This window comes from Uloborus diversus, chromosome 9 (assembly GCF_026930045.1).
Source record: "Uloborus diversus isolate 005 chromosome 9, Udiv.v.3.1, whole genome shotgun sequence".
In the NCBI taxonomy this organism is placed as follows: domain Eukaryota; kingdom Metazoa; phylum Arthropoda; class Arachnida; order Araneae; family Uloboridae; genus Uloborus; species Uloborus diversus.
The window spans coordinates 7,658,072-7,663,804 of NC_072739.1; the positions used below are offsets into that span (position 1 = coordinate 7,658,072).

Consider the following 5,733-nt stretch of genomic DNA (forward strand, 5'->3'; position numbering starts at 1 on the left):
CCCCATGCTACATACTAACTTCGTGCCAAATTTCATGAAAATCGGCCGAACGGTTTAGGCGCTATGCGCGTCACAGACATCCTACAGACATCCTACAGATATCCTACAGACATCCAGACATCCAGACATCCTCCGGACAGAGAGACATTCAGCTTTATTATTAGTAACTAGTGGTACCCGCACGGCTTCGCCCGTAATAGAAAAATTAAAAGGTCTTTTGGTTCGCCTGTATTTACAAATAATGTATTGTGAATTTTCTCGTCAATTGGCTTGTACTCATGTTACGGTTCCACGTTATGATAATTTCGTATCTCGCCAATTGGCTTGTGCCCATGGTACGATTCAACGTTATGATAATTTGGTAATTTATGATAGTTTTTTTTTCTTAAAATTTGAATTAAAAAAAAACACATCGAATTTTCGAAAAATCGCTTCGAGGTGCACATCCCCATGCTACATACTAACTTTGTGCCAAATTTCATGTAAATCGGCCGAACGGTTTAGGCGCTATGCGCGTCACAGACATCCTACAGACATCCAGACATCCAGACATCCTCCGGACAGAGACACATTCAGCTTTATTATTAGTTAAGATCACTAACTTTGGTTGACTTTGGAATGTTTTAGAAAATTCACCAAAAAAGGATAAGCTGAGCTGGAAGTCAATAGAAGTTTTACAAATCACAAAAATATTGCTCGCTTTAAGCGGGGTCGGGGTTTGCTCGTTATAAATAAGTTATGCTCTCATAGACTTAACATAGTACCAACCAAATATTTTTGATTTCCTTGCTAAATCCGGGTTCTCGTTAAATCAGGGCTCGTTATAAGCGAGTTCGACTGTACTGCGATGAATACAAACACTGAATTTCTATTGAATAAAAGAGCTTAACTGCATTAAGTTTTATCGATTTTCTTTTGTAGCACATTACGATTTTTTAATGGGGTTATTGCTTCTTTCAGTCAAAAGAACTACTTTTAGTCACTGAAGTTGATAGAATGAGTAAAAAAATAAAAATAAAATAAAATAAAAAAATAATATGGACCCAGAAAATACTTCTATTTTCTCAACATTTAACTTTTAATTAGTTTTTTAAAATGTCCAATTTTTCCAACAAGGCTTGGTCTTTATGACGTCACAAGTGATGAACTTTGCCGCGTGATCCGCTGGGGCGCTGGATCCTTACGCTTACTGTCTACCGCGATTCAGGCTATGACAATTCAAAAGCGAATTAAATATTGTGCTTTACGCTTGCTATCAACCATATCGTTGCCAGTACATGTGAGTAAAGATGCCAACTAAATATTGCGCTTGCGCTATTGGCATCAGTGAATGGTATTTCATCATTTGTGATATCATGTGCAAAAGCGTAAAACATGAAATTGAATCTGCACTAAGATTTAAATATATTTTTTAAAATACTAAAAAAGAAGATGAAATTTCAGTTTGACAAAGAGTAAACTTTTGCGACAAAACCTCAAGACAGATTAATTTTTATATTAAAACTAGCATTCCCGTACCCGGCATTGCTCGGGTAATGGAATTAGCAGGGATTAATAGTGTTTGGTGCACCTAATTTCGAAAATCCCCTATAATAATTACTTATTACCTACGTTTTCTTCTAATTTTGGGAGGATCCCGGGGCCCCTAGACTCCTTATATATATGCCCTTGTTCTTAACCGATCTTTAACTGTTATTAACGATCCTTTAAAAGTATTGATTATCTTTGCAAACACAGGCCATCCGCATTTTATTGTTATACCTATGTTTAAGCAAGAACTTCTTTGTATACAACATTTTTAGTTTTTTTTCTGGTGCTAAAATTATTAAGCTGCTTGATGAACTGACTTCGGAGCAAGCTACATAAAATTGGCCGTGTGAAAAAAAAGTCTTCTCTTAAATCAATCCCCGCTACTTTTAATGTCTGTCCTTGCGACTTATTAACGGTTATTGCAAAGCAAACTTTTACAGGAGACTGCACTCTTCTAAATTCAAAAGGATGACCCGCCTGTGATGATGTTCTTAAAAACTTCGTTTCTAGTTTTGAAAAAATGAAAGCAGATGACAGAAACATTATTATGTGACTTGAGAAAAGCCTCGAAGAATCACGTGAGAAACAGAAACAATTTAAAATTTAAAATTCGCTATCGACTAAAAGTTGAGATGAAGTACTGAATAATGATTTGAATGGAGGAAAGCCTCTGAAAATAAGAGATTTAAATTTCAATGACAGGTTTTAATTTCACAGAAATTAAGGGGTTTTAATTAATTTCTCCTGAACTAATTGATATTTCGAAAAATTCTTTCTTAGTGGATACTTTTGTAATCATGTGGACATGCCTGCCAAATTTCAAGTCTGATGCTTCAGCGGTATTAGCTGTGCGTTGATATATATATATATATGTTATCTCAGGACATTGATTTTTATATATTAAGATGTATTTATAGTTTTGCTACTTAGCAAATAACTTTCAAACATCTTCGGGTAGGGGGCCCTCCAACCCCATCCTCAGGGGCCCCTTTCCAGTACCTAACCGACCACCTCAGAAGGAGCCAGTCCCGGTCTGGTCTGATTGCTCTTTATATGCTCTCCGAAAACGTGTTTAACTGTTGTTGCACAACACAATTCGACGCCGTTGCTATGCAACGAAGTCTGACTACATTGCGTCATCCGTTGTTTCAACCTTCTCTAATGAGCTGGTTGCAATGACTTGTTTAGATGGCGTAATAAGATTCCAGCTGTGTATCCATCTTGCGAATCTATTGCTTTGCAGTTTCGAAATTCACAGGACGGCGAATCAACGAGTCGAATTGTACTGCCCGCTACATTAATGTCATTTTTCCCTCATTTCCAACACTAGTAGCATAATCTCCAACTTTCCTCCAGGCGCAAGTACAGTGAAACATCGATTATCCGATTTTTTTTAATCCGGAACCTCGTTTAACCGACGTCGATATCCTTAAAGTTTTTTTTTTTTTTTTTGGAAGTAAACAAAATCACTTAAAGGACACTGGAGGCAATCATTCCCACCACTGCGTACACAGAATGGGGTTGTTTCCTTCAGTCATAAGTCCTACTTTTAGTCATTGAAATTGATAAAATAAGCAAAAAAAATATATATTAATTTGAATTTTTGGCATCTTGAATTCAAATTATGTTTTTCGCAATCACGAGTGTGGGTGTGCATGAATGCGCGTGTGTGTTTGTGTAGGCGCATGTGTGTGGGTGCGTGTGTGTGTGTGTATGCATGTGTGTGCGTGTTGTGTATGCAGTGCTGTGTCTGTACGCGCGTGTGGCGTGTGTGTGTGTGTAGGCGTTCGTGTGTATGTGTATGTAGGCATAAGTGTTTGTGTCTGTGTGTATGCATGAGTGTGTGTATGTGTATATGTGTGTGTGTGTTTGTGCCTGTGCGCAGGCATGAGTGTATAGACGTGTGTGTGTGTAGGATATGGACGCAACCTGGAGACGGTTTTCGCAAGAGGAGCAGAGCATTGTGAGGCCGGTCGACGCGACGGTGGTGCTGGTGGGAAAATAAAATGATAGCAACTCAAAACAGTCAAATGAGAACAATTAACAACCGTGAATGCTCAAAAAAAAAAAAAAAAAAAAAAAAAAGACATGGAACCAGAAAAAACTTTTATTTTTGCAACAGTTATTTTTTATTCAATTTTTTTTAAACGTTCGATTTTGGAAATAGGTCGTAGTCTTTATGACGTCACAAGAGATGTACTTAGGCGCGCTACTCCATTGTGGCGCCAAATGTTTACGCTTTGCTATCAACCGCGTTGCCAGGTTTTGATAGTTTGTGCTGTGCGTTAATGTAATTAGTGAATGGCATTTCATCACTTGTGATGTCATGTCAGGAGCATAAAAAATGAATTTCAGTTTGCGCATCGATTAAAATAATTGTTTAAAAAAAATTGAACTTCGTTAAATTACTTTTAAACTATCCAAATCCTAAGTTTTTAAGCATGTTCTTTCATAAAAAAAATACTTTAAAACTTTTGGAAACGACCCCATTATCCTTATGGTTTATCACCTACACACACGTTTCCTTCTTTCCTTTTTCAAACACACCCGTAAACTTTTTGGATTACTTTTAATAATACAATAGCTTTTCAAATGCTATTAAATTATTAAGAGATTGAATGTGAAAGCAAGGCAATTTTTTTTTCTTCCGGAAGCTCCCTTTGTATATAATAAACTCATTTATGTAACTTCGCTGCAAACATGGTAAATATGAAGAAGTATGTCATTTCGTTGCCACCAAGTAAATCCTAAATATATAAAGTTAAAAAAAAATGTGTTCTTATTATCTTAATATTTGATACACTGTTCATAAAGACAGTACGATATTAAACTATTTTTTGATCACAGGCTTGCGGTTTGGAATTTATTCCTCCCTCTCCATGGATCGGCCCGCTATTACACTACTTGCGGGATTCGTACAATGTTTATAAAGTCTGATAAAGAAAATTCCCCCCCCCCAAAAAAAAAAAAAACTCGGATTTTGAAAGTTCTGGGAAGATTAGAGGATTTTTAACTACTGGCGCAGATACTAGAGCAGCCAGAAATTACATTCTCGGGGGATGAAGGATTGGTAATAGCAGATTTAGATGGACTTTAACTGCCATGTTTGAATTATCAATATGTATTAAAAACCAAAGGTTCTGGGGGATGGGGGGGGGGGTGACCTTCAAACTCCACTTGCGGTGCCACTGAGAGCTTTTTTCTTTCGTAGACACCATTAATAAAAATCACCAACAATGGCTCAATCACTAAATTAGTGAGACTCTTCTACGAAACACCTCTAACAGAACAATTAGAACAAGTACAATATTGGAAAGTGATCAAGATCACTTGTTGAATTAATTTGTTTATCAAGAACGTGATTCGAAATGCATCAATGGATTATTCAAAAAGCTTACTAACTGAAATCATGCGTATGTATGTGCCATAAATAAAGATCACTTTTTTTTCTGAGTTGTCAGAGGTCTATTGAATTTCCTATTTTGCAATTTACATTTCTAGCCAGCTATAAGTGGACGCTTTAATGCTATTAACTCTTATCCCTGTCACCTCGATACACCTCATTCTTTTTATTTATAACTAGTGGTACCCGCACGGCTTTGCCCGTAATAGAAAATTAAAAGGTCTTTTGATTCGCCTGTATATTTACAAATAATGTATGGTGAATTTTCTCGCCAATTGGCTTGCGCCCATGTTATGGTTTTACGTTATGATAATTTCGTAATTTACTCGTCCATCTTATGATATTTTTGTTCTTAAAATTGGAATAGAAAAAGAACCGCATCGAATTTTCGAAAAATGGCTTCGAGGTGCACACCCCATGCTACAAACTAACTTTGTGCCAAATTTCATGAAAATCGGCTGAACGGTCTAGGCGCTATGCGCGTCTCAGAGATCCAAACATCCATACAGAGAGACTTTCAGGTTTGTTATTTAAAAAGAAGAGAAGAAACATAAAGAAGTAAAAAAATGAAAGATAAAGAAAGATAATTTTCAGAATAAATTCTTTCCCATTTTATTAAATTTCTGTGAAAAATGGGCTTAAAATTGGAATAGAGAAAGAACAAAATCTAATTTTTGAAAAATAGCTTCGAGGTGCACAGCCCCATGCTACAAACTAACTTTCTGCCAAATTTCATGAAAATCGGCTGAACGGTCTAGGCGCTATGCGCGTCACAGACATCCAGACATCCTCCGGACAGA

General features: G+C 36.6%; 1 pseudogene; it reads left to right on the forward strand.

The window, feature by feature from the left end:
- The first annotated feature begins 4,249 nt into the window (after positions 1-4,249).
- On the forward strand, positions 4,250-4,456 carry LOC129230764 (U2 spliceosomal RNA; annotated as a pseudogene).
- The last annotated feature ends 1,277 nt before the right edge of the window (positions 4,457-5,733 follow it).